A 12,403-nucleotide genomic window follows, 5' to 3' on the forward strand; every position below is an offset into this window, starting at 1 on the left:
TTACGTAACCAATCAATTCAGAATTGGATTATCTCAAAATAACAAGATGAGGTTCTTTTACCATCCTAGTATGGTATGATACTTCTCATCAATTTTATCTATCGTTAAAGTATCATCTTTTCTGCCATCGAATGAAGACGCTAACAAATTGGTATCATCTAACCGTTTGCGAAGCACTTCTTGTCTGCATTTCTCTTTTTCTCTGCGAACTTTCGATTTATCCATGATGAGAGGTTTCCCATGCTTATCTTTAATTTTAAAATCTTGCAAAAGAGCGGTTCCCAATGCTGATGCTACTCTGTCAGGCACACAAAATCTGTCACATACCAAGGCAAAGTTAAAACAATCGTATCTCTCTGTGTATTGTCAACTTGTGCTTCTATCCATATCTTCTTGAACCGGTGGCGGTGCGTATGTCGAATCATCGGGATCTTGGTATGTTGGCATTGATGACATAGACGTTGCTCCTTGCTCTTCCGTTTCCATCATAAATGCAATCATTGTAAGTCTTCTCATGAACTCTTTGAGGCCAGCCGCATGCACATGGAGCTGCCTTCAAATCGCATTTACATGTTCCAATGTAAAAAATTTTTTCCAGAGATTTTACATACTCTGTAAATTGTTGGGTGTTGTTTCTTCTCTTGATTTGCTGTTGATACTTGTCAAGCAATTTATTCTATTTATTAAATACACTTTTTTTCAACATTATTTCCATACCAAGTTTTTCCCAAATTCCAATCAACTTATCTTGTACTTGAATAGTGAATGATTTATGGGAAAAATTTTTTTGTTCTGTTTTAGCACGTTCGCCTAAGTAAATCAGTAGACACACCAAAAACACTAACATCATGTGGGTATATGACTCATTGGGTTTTCGATAGTTGTTGATGTAGTTGCTTCATCTTGCCGATGTAGGGGATGGTGGATTCATTGTAAACTTTTTGATTTGGAATGGTCACTTCACTTATTATTTTTTTTTGAAATATTTTTTATCTGAAATTAGCACTTCACACTTTGAGTTCTTCACGACGACTTAATGTATTCACAGAAACTGTTGCGTTATATATGGTCTACGAGACGAGGTAATAAGAGTGAAATGGTAATTTCAATTCTACCTGCTGTGTCTTGTGGTGGCTTAAACAAAACAACGATCTGCAATTGTGTCACAGTGATACCTTCATTTTTTAAAACGGTTGAATAAAAAACCCACACAACTATGTTTACGACATGCAAATGCATCACAGTGATGCCTTGGTTTTAAAAGGGTTGTAAACACGCTAATTTCTAATAATTTTTTTTAATTTCTTTTCTATTACTAAGTTAAATTCATTTTTTCATTTACATATGTTCTGACTAAAAAAATTTCTAAAGAGAAAAATAAACTCCGAAAAGAAAAAACATAGGCATTTCGCTGATTTTTTCATGTAAAGTGCAAAACCGGCGATTTTTTGAAATGTTTGTATGGTGAACCCCCAGGGGGGTTCCAGGGGGTGTGCCACTGGCATCGGTGGGTCGGGCCTCCAAAGTTAGTGGGGGTCGGTCATACATTTGGACTCGATTGGAGCACTCTAAATGGGTCAAAGTGGGATTTTTCAAAATTTGCCCCTACCCAAAAGTTCGACCCAAATTGGGGGACATCAGAATTCGTTTTCGTTTTTCGGCAAAGTTTCTTATTTTGATCCCTAGAATACGATTTTCACAGAGCAAGAGCGATTTTTAAATCGAACACGTTTCTTTTGATACGTCTTGTATATTTCATAAAGTGTAATCAATACTCATCTCATAATTACTTGAATTAAATCATTTATCACATAGCATAAACCTTTGTCGTTATAACTTGGTCTGTTCTACGTTTCTATTTTGGGTGATCCTGGAAAAATCTTCATTATATTAACAGGTTATGGGCTCAGGATCCTAACTGCACAAAACGCATAACATTTTCATATGGAAAATAAAGAACCATCTTCCCATATAGATACTGCGATTGGAACGGAGCTTACCGAGATTTTAACCGACGGTGATAGGACTATTCAAGCCGAGGGTGAAGACATTACTGAGACAAAGATGAGTGAATCGAAGGTGTATTACATACATCGTTTTAATGGGCAGAACTACCAACTATGGCGTAGACAAATGGAAATATACATGGCTGAAAATAAGCTAAAGAAATACATCCTGCACGCAGAAAAATTTTCATGTTGAATCAACACTTTTTTAACACTTTTTCAGGTTATTATTTTTCAACACTATCGCTCAGGTTGTTTTAACATGAATCTACTTTTTCACTGTTCCTACATGTCAGATCAACATGAAGGAACAGTGTGAATTTAACATGATCACAAACGTTTGAATCAACATGACTTCCTGTTAATACAACATTATTTGTCTCGTTAAATTAACATTATTTCATGTTACTCTAACACGATCTGACATGTTAAACTAACACTATACTATGTTGAAATAACACGATTTGTCATGTTAAACTAACACGATCTATCACGTTAACTTAACAGGGTTTTATTGTTAAATTAACACTATCTATCATGTTAATTTAATAGGTTGTTATTGTTAAATTAACACCATCTATCTTGTTATTTAACAGTTTTTTATTGTAAAAGTAACATGATCTATCATGTTATTTTAACAGGTTTTTCTTGTTAAATTAACACGATCTATCATGTTATTTTAACAGTTTTTATTGTTAAATTAACACGATCTATCATGTTACTTTAACATGGTTTTTATTGTTAAATGAACATGCTAAAAATAAAACACCTGGCTTTTGGTTTTTTAAATTAATTTTATTTATTTATGACATTTTCAATTAAGGATTGTTTTTTTATACTAATATGGACATTTTGAGTGACACTCGGTGCACGCGCTCTCGCATAACAAAATAATAAGGCACACAAAAAACTTATGTATAAAAAAATACTTTTATAATTCATTTACAATTTTTTTTTATAAAAAATATATAACCCATATGCAATTAAACATGAATACCCCTTATAACAATAAGGCAAATACATAAAAAGGGAAACTTACTTCGTTTTGGCGCCAGTCTGAAAGCCGCTCCCTGAATTATATTCTTAGCCCAATCTGTCTTTAGGAAAATGTCTGCCAAGTCAGCATCGTTTAGAAGACACATGCTTCCAGCATCTAAGCCACAATCTGAAAATTAAACAAAATCGTTTCATAAAAAACTTGCGAAATTGCCCAAGCAATTGTAAAACTGCTATAATACGTCCAAAAAATCTCGGAATAGGTATAAAACGACGCCATGCCCAGTATTTCTGCGCAGAACACTTTTTTGCCTAATGTGATTACAACAACCTCATGAAAACTTGCAACTTTGATTGCAAATATCTCTTCACAGAAGGAAACAAATGCCAAACTCTGTTCTGCACATAAATACCATGGAAGCGCCTTCGGATTATTGATACCTACGTAACATGAAAAATTACACAAATTACTTACCCAAAACTCTTTGTAAAACTCGTTCATCAAATTGCATCCTACCGCAAATAATTTCGCGTAAAGCTTCCACTTCTTTATTCGGAGAATAATCAAATAATATTTCCTCTGGAGTCTCAACAAATAACACATACGACTCTTGGTCGAAATGAGGCATAAGGAAATCTATTTGTTCGCACAATTTCACAAAATAAAGTTTTAGATAATTAAAAATTCTTTTTTTTTTTTGGATTATTAGTTTCTTGGTTAAAGCTTAAGCTTATAATACACCAGGTTATCCCTTCATTGGTGTTAATCCATAACACCATGTTATATATTCAAATTTTAATGTCTTTAAATTGTTGTACAGTTGCTCCACCAACACACAGGTAATACACTAAGGTCAGACCCATGTGCGTAGGTTTCTGCGTAATTAAGGTTATTATATATTTAGATTTAATGGTTTACTCCAAGTACGATAAATTTTAAGTTTTCCAACTATTTTTAATAATTTTTTGTCATTTCGATTCCCTCACTATCCGCCATTTTGTTCTCAACCGCATGAATAGCGTCCTTTTATAGCACGCGGTTGAGTTGTGGGGAAACGAACTTGACGCGACGACGTTAGAACACGAAATGTAATTAAAATTCACACAATTTTTCGCCACGTATGCGCTTGCATATTAAAATCGGAATAATGCAAGAGGCAGCGCAGCCATGGCGGAACAGTACAAGGTGGCCGCGGCTCGACATGCATACAAACGTTCCATGTGTTTTGTTTTTGTAATTCTCTAGTGTAATGTCAAAATCACACTACGCTAGAGAATGTTATGTCCAATCTTATGAAAAAACTAGCAATCAGCTGCTTACCGACGCCACCTGGTTTTGTTTCGCCATGCAGCGCAGCATTGAAAAACGAACGAACAGTGTTGCCACAGAGAGATTTTTTATCCAAATGTAAACTAAATAATAAAATGGTGTGTTTAACTACTAAGTTAGTTTCTAAGGTCAAGCTAGTTTTTTGTACTCTATTTTTGCATATATGGCCAACATAGCCAAAAACGAAACCACAGAAAAAATTAGATTTTTTCAAATATTGTGTGCTTTTGATTGTTTTGGGGTTACACACATGCCCAAAGAAACCTATGCTTGAAGACATCGCGCAACCTCTTGTTTTCCTCGAAAACATACGATAGTTTCTGTAGTGTTTCTTAATGAACAAAATTTTTAAAAATTTCATTATCTAACGAAAAGGTACGTTGCATTACAGGAATCTTATTTCTAACGCTCTAGTTACCCTTTTCTGGCAGATTTAGGTTAACTGAAAATAATTAGATAAAATATTTCGAGAAGTCAAATGTTTTGAGTACTTTTGAACACAATGAATTCGATCGCATTTTTTCATGTAACGTAACAGTCCAAAATTCAAAATAGTTTTTTGTCCAAAGTCTAGCATGTCAACAAACCAGAAAAATGCAATTTCCTTGGAGCATTCCAAGTCTATTTTTCATATAAACTATAATATTAGCAGAGTTTGTAGTTAAGACCTTGTTCAGAGCCCAAAGTGGTTTGTAACGTAACAGTCTTTACTTCAAACTTTTGTACCCCGATTTTTCATTGTAATTTATTTTTCATTTATTACATACTTATTAAACTTTTAATATTATATTCTGCATTTTTTTTTTTGGGTTTGCACGGTTTTTCGCGCATTACTTTTGATCGAATTGAGATATTAAATTTCTGTTTCCAGATTCCTAATCTAGACGTAAATACGCCTGTTTGGGTCCCCTATTTGATATATTTTATCAGATTTTCGGTAGGTACCCATATATACATATATACACACTAAAATATTAATTTCCTTTAGGTTCTACTTTCACAGTTGTGATCTGTACGACCCCCTCTACCATTCCCAGAAAGTAGCTTTTCCCAAAGCGTGATGTTCTCTCGTAAAGTTTCTCCAATATGCCACAAACAATAATGTTTCTCTTTTTCGATAAGAGAACTTTGGTACTTTGGAACTTTTGGCCATTTTACCTTACCAATACTGGCAACACTGGCCACGACTTAACTTCTGTTCTTTTGAGAACAAAATTCTGTTCACAACCTTCGATGGGAGACAGATGGCGGTCGAAAACAACACTTGTTCATGTTAAATCAAACCGAATTTATGGTGAGGGATACATACTAATGTTATTCTAATGCAGAAATAGTTCATGTTATTTTAACCATACGATTCATGTTAAAATGTTCGTATTGATTTTTCGAAATTGTTTTTGTTTTACGTACTAGAGCTGTTCATGTTGATTCAACATGATTCATGTTAACTAAAAATGTAAGAAATTTTTCTGTGTGTGGGAGCGGAAAAGCGGACGGACTCAAATGCCACAAAATGGGACGAAAAGGATGCAGAAGCGCAAGCCTTCATCATGAGAGGTATCGAGCTTGAACAATTAAAGTATCTTACAGAATGCTCTACAGCAGCCGAAATGTGGTCTAAATTAAAAGCTGTAAATGCCGAAAAAAGCGAACAGTCAGCGCAGGTTCTCTTACAAAAATTTATGAGTGCTAAAATGAGCGATAAGCAGCCAATTGTCGATTACGCCGCAGATATTACATCCGTAGCACAACGACTTAAAGATATGGAGTTAGAGCAGAAGGAGCCTATGATATTTGCAAAAATCTTAAGCAGTTTGCTAGCTAGATTTGATCATGTACGCACAGCCTGGTATGCAATTCCACGTGAAAGCCAAAATATTGAGCGGTTAACAGAGCATCTAGTAAACGAAGAAAGTCTCATGAATTCCCGATCAAATGTAGACACCAACAATGTGAGCAGTTCGGTCTACTCAGCAAGTAAATTTAGAGGCAACAACAACAACTATTCAGCAAACAAAGGTAAGAACAACAATAATGCAAAGCGAAAAGGCAATTGCAACTATTGTCATACGCCTGGCCATTGGGCTCGCGAATGTCGAAAACGTCAAAAACATCAAAAAAACGTAATAGATAAGAAAACTAAGTCTCAAAATCAATTACTTGAAAGTAAAGCGAATGACAGGAAAGGGCAAACAAAAGAAACAGCTGATCGTCAAAGCTCATATTTATTTATTTTGAACGCATCAAAAAATGCAAATAAAGTTGAGAATGTTTTCTATGCAGATTCTGGTGCAACAGATCACATGTCATTTCAGAAAGAACTCTTAACGAATTTTAATAACAAAGTTAGCAACGTATATGTAAAAGTTGGCGACGGCAGGCAGCTCAAAGTTGAAGGTAAAGGCGATATCGAGGTACGTGGCTACATGAACTGCTTGCACATAATCAAGGACGTTTTACTAGTTCCAGATTTAGACAAAAATTTCATTTCAATATCTAAAGCGACCAGAGGTGGTGCAAGTGTAGTATTCGAATCTGGTGGCAAGCATGTTTACTTTATGAATGAAAAAAATGTAATTAGCAAAGGTCAAATTGAGAGCGGCTTGTATCGTATGGACTTGAAACCAGAGGTGGCATCAGCTGCAAATGTTCTAACATCTGAGACTGCAATGTTATAGCATGAGAGATTGGGTCACGTGAACTTTAGTACACTTCAAAAAATGTGGGCTGCGCATACGGCAAACAGCACAGACAATCTTTTCCAAAAAGCGGTGCGAAACGTGCCCAAGTACCGGGAGAAGTTTTTCACATGGGCCTAGGTGGAAAAGTGAGTATTCCATCGGCTGGTGGGTCCAATTATTTTCTTCTTTTGAAAGATGACTACTCGCGTTATTGTTTTGTTTATTTTTTGAAAAATAAAACAGATTACTTTTATTCTATTTCGGCCTTTATTTTGTAAATTTTTATAAAATTTTTTTTTTTTTCGAGCTCTAGGCCGTGTATATGTAAATTAAAACACCAAAAATGCTTGTTTTACATATAAATTTTATATCTGTCAAATTTATTTTTATAAATTTATTTTAATCGATATTTCGATTTCAAACTGAAATCATCTTCAGGACGGAAAGGCATGTAAAAACAAAAAAATATTAACACATAAAACATAAATAATAAATAAATAAATAAATAATAAATAAATAAATAAAACATTCCATAATTTTTAACTTACACTCTTGAGTGCACCTGATCGACTAATTTAACAAATCTTAAAATAAAAAAGTACAAGGGAAAACGATAAACAAAAAAGTAAACATCTAAAGAACCGTAATAATAAACAAATTTTTACATAAACAACAATACGTTAAATAATAAGTAGTAAGTGGCGCTCAGCACATTAGCGTTGGGACAGCATATTTGGAACGACACTCTTCTCACGAGGAATTGTAGTTGTTGTAATCAACCGACGATAGGCTGCCGCGCAGCCTTCTACATCTGCCTTAAAATTTATTCTTTGATCTCTTGGTGTATTGATAATATGAAGCATTTCTAATGTGTATCTTTTGTTGTAATGCCTCTCTTGTTGAATTACTGCTACGTTGTTTAAATCTGGAGAGTGTCCGGTTAAATGTTGTGTCAAAGCTGTTTTACTATCATTAGCGTGGTCCCGATTTTTGATGTTAGATTTATGCGCGGAAATCCTTGTCTTTAATTTTGATTTTGTAGTCCCGACATATACTTTATTGCATACGTGGGACCCGTCGCCGTTACAGGAAATTTGGTATATTACGTCAGATTTCTCGTATTTTTCGATTTTGTCCTTTGTGTTACTAAAAATTTGTTGTACGGTATTGTTGTAAGTGAAGGCCATTTGGAATTTTTCGTGGTCATACATATTGGAGTACTTTAGCCTGTTGGACAGTCCAGGGACATATACGGACGTTTTATATATTTTATTTTTATTATTATTTATTCGGTTGGTACTTGATTTTTCAAAATAATCGCGGATATAACCTTTTATGAGATATATCGGAAAGTCGTTGTTTTTAAGCATTTTTACAATAATCTCTATATTTTTATTATGGTATATTTCATCACTGATGGTCAGCACTCTTCGAATAAAATTTTTTGCTGTGTTTACTATAGTTGGTTTGCTGTGTTTCGAGTGGAAATTAATCAATCTGCCTGACGATGTAGGCTTTTTATACCAGTCAAAGTACAGTTTCTTGTATTTTCTTATCACCATAGTGTCTAAAAATGGTAACTGGCCATCCTTTTCAATTTCATGGGTAAACTTTATTGATTTATTATAACTGTTTAAGTTCGTCAGCATATCCTCTACAGCATCAATTTTTACGATGGCGAATAGATCGTCGACGTATTTAGATAAAAAACGGGGTTTATTAGGAGAGTCTTCCTCGAATTTACTCAGAAATTCTTCCATTACTAAGTCTGCAATGACAGGTGATGCTGGTGACCCCATTGGCATTCCCGACCGCTGTTCATATATTTTATTATTTTATTAGAAATATCGGTTTTCTTTAATGCAAAATCTCACAATTTCCAAAAACAATTCTTTGCTAATACTTGTATGGGCTTGTAACTGGTGCCATTTAGATGCTATAATATCCACAGCATGGTCGACTGGAATGCTGGGAAACAAGGAAACCACATCGAACGAAATCAGACATTCATCGTCGTCTATGTAAGTATCTTTTACCTTGTTTTTGAATTCTACCGAATCTCTGACATTGTACTTCGAAATTTTGGTTAGATTTTTGAGGACTTTAACAACATATTGGCATAACTTATAAGACGGGGAGTTAACAGACGAACATATAGGACGCAGGGGTACGCCTTCCTTATGAATCTTGGGAAGACCATATAACCTTGGAGCGTTTGCCGTTTTACTTATTAGACGATATTTCTCCTTCAAATAAATTATTTTATTTTTAAATAGTTTCTCAACAATTTCGTTGTTTTTATCCTGTAACCTATTGGTAGGGTCACGTTTAAGTACGCGATAAGCCGAAATATCATTCACGATTTGTTGTATTTTTTTGGCGTATTCTGATTTGTCCATCAGAACTGTGACATTCCCTTTGTCGGCATTCAAAACTAATAAATTTTTATTTTCTTTGAGAAAAGTTTTCGTTTGGTGTAGTGTGTCTAAAATAAACCTGTCCCGCGCATTGTTTTTTGACTTGTTTAAGTGATCTCTTATTAATGTGGTAAAATTGTTCCGCTCAATTTCTTGCTCTTCTTTCTCTTTAATAGTCTGTATACAGTCCTCTCCGTCAGCTATCAGTTTAAATAGTGGAAACTTATCCTTGGTTGTTGGTAACGAGAACTTTGGACCTAAGGAGAGTAGCCACTGTGTGTCTGTCGGTATGTTTGTGTTCGTCGTATTACAAAGCCATTCCGGCACGCTTTGGATATTAAGCGATCGTTTTTGAGCGTCTTTAAGTCTCTCGAATTTGTTGGTTTGTGTGTTCTTTACCTTCGTTTCTAAAATATGTGTTAAGGGTTTCTCACTTTCGAAAAATGCGGTCGCGTCTTCCGTATCAAGTTTTTGTTGTAATTTATTTCTTATGCTATTTACCTCATTTTCTTTCAGCTTCCGTAGTTCATGCTTTGCTCTGATAATAATATTCAAAAGTTTGCTTTGTACTGTGTTCATATATGTTGCTGCTGCGCTCCTAATCTGCTTCGATATTCTCTTGTCGTTGGTATTACAGTTGAGAACGTAGGAAATTGTTTGTGTGGCATTCCATATAAACTTTGGTATTATTGCGGTCTTTCTGCATCTCACTAGAAACTTTATGGTTTGCTTCAGCTTGGTTAGTTGTTTTGTGCTATATTGATAGCGTTTTATGTATGTTTTAGTCTCACTATTATATTTGTTTTTAATGCCTTTGTAGATTTTCCTTGTGTTGTTGTTGTTACGGCGTGCTCTCCGTTCCCTAATTACTTTTATTCTATTTCGGCCTTTATTTTGTAAATTTTTATAAAAATTTTTTTTTTTTTTTTCGAGCTCTAGGCCATGTATATGTAAATTAAAACACCAAAAATGCTTGTTTTACATATAAATTTTATATCTGTCAAATTTATTTTTATAAATTTATTTTAATCGATATTTCGATTTCAAACTGAAATCATCTTCAGGACTGAAAGGCATGTAAAAACAAAAAAATATTAACACATAAAACATAACAACATTCCATAATTTTTAACTTACACTCTTGAGTGCACCTGATCGACTAATTTAACAAATCTTAAAATAAACAAGTACAAGGGAAAACGATAAACAAAAAAGTAAACATCTAAAGAACCGTAATAATAAACAAATTTTTACATAAACAACAATACGTTAAATAATAAGTAGTAAGTGGCGCTCAGCACATTAGCGTTGGGACAGCATATTTGGAACGACACTCTTCTCACGAGGAATTGTAGTTGTTGTAATCAACCGACGACGGGTCCCACGTATGCAATAAAGTATATGTCGGGACTACAAAATCAAAATTAAAGACAAGGATTTCCGCGCATAAATCTAACATCAAAAATCGGGACCACGCTAATGATAATAAAACAGCTTTGACACAACATTGCAGAGTAACTGGACACTCTCCAGATTTAAACAACGTAGCAGTAATTCAACAAGAGAGGCATTACAACAAAAGATACACATTAGAAATGCTTCATATTATCAATACACCAAGAGATCAAAGAATAAATTTTAAGGCAGATGTAGAAGGCTGCGCGGCAGCCTATCGTCGGTTGATTACAACAACTACAATTCCTCGTGAGAAGAGTGTCGTTCCAAATATGCTGTCCCAACGCTAATGTGCTGAGCGCCACTTACTACTTATTATTTAACGTATTGTTGTTTATGTAAAAATTTGTTTATTATTACGGTTCTTTAGATGTTTACTTTTTTGTTTATCGTTTTCCCTTGTACTTGTTTATTTTAAGATTTGTTAAATTAGTCGATCAGGTGCACTCAAGAGTGTAAGTTAAAAATTATGGAATGTTGTTATGTTTTATGTGTTAATATTTTTTTGTTTTTACATGCCTTTCAGTCCTGAAGATGATTTCAGTTTGAAATCGAAATATCGATTAAAATAAATTTATAAAAATAAATTTGACAGATATAAAATTTATATATAAAACAAGCATTTTTGGTGTTTTAATTTACATATACATGGCCTAGGCCTCGAAAAAAAAAAAAAAAAATTTTATAAAAATTTATAAAACAGATGTTTATAAAAAACTTTCGCAGTTCTTGGTAGACGTCCGAGCAGACGGACATTCTGTACAGCGCATACGTTCAGATGGTGGTTTAGAGTTTTGTAATGAACACATTGATCAATTGCTCCTGAAAAAAAGCATAAAACACTAAGTTACTAGGCCAAGAGCGCCCGAACAAAATGGTTTTATTGAAAGGCAAAACAGAACCATAGTTGAAAGTGCAAAATCTGTGCTTCACAGTAGGCAGCTACCTTTGCATTTATGGGCTGATGCTACGCATACAGCAGTTTATTTAAAAAATAGAACAGCTTCGAGCGTTATTGGTTGGCGTACCCCATATGAATTGTGGTTTGGTGAGAAACCGTCAGTGACACATCTTCGGGTTTTTGGTGGTGACGTGTATGTTCACATACCGAAAGAACAGCATACAAAATGGGAGATAAATGCTTTTAAGGGTATTTTAGTTGGCTACAATGAAGTGAGCAAAGCATATAGAGTATAGGATCCTGAGACCAGAAGGGTCCTAATCCGGCCCGATGTTATTTTTAATGAAATACCTACAACAATTACCGAGGTATATGAAAAGAAAATGGATGATAGTACAGTGTCAGAGGGAGTGGGCACAAAACCCACAGTATCATCCACATCACCTGAACGAAGAAACTCGCTAGAAAACGAAAAGCAACAAACATTAATGAGAAGTCCATATAATACGAGAAGTGTAACAAAGACTAAAAAGCAAACTGCTAACACAGTGGTTGCTGAATTATGCATAGCATCTATAGAACCTTCATCGTTAGAAGAAGCTTTGTCAAGTGAAGGC

General features: G+C 34.4%; 1 protein-coding gene across 1 annotated transcript in view; it reads left to right on the top strand.

Moving 5' to 3' along the window:
• Positions 1 to 12,403, top strand: part of LOC137250075 (WSCD family member CG9164) — a 662,201-nt gene that overhangs the window by 535,209 nt on the left and 114,589 nt on the right.

This window comes from Eurosta solidaginis, chromosome 4 (assembly GCF_040869045.1).
Source record: "Eurosta solidaginis isolate ZX-2024a chromosome 4, ASM4086904v1, whole genome shotgun sequence".
NCBI classification, from domain to species: domain Eukaryota; kingdom Metazoa; phylum Arthropoda; class Insecta; order Diptera; family Tephritidae; genus Eurosta; species Eurosta solidaginis.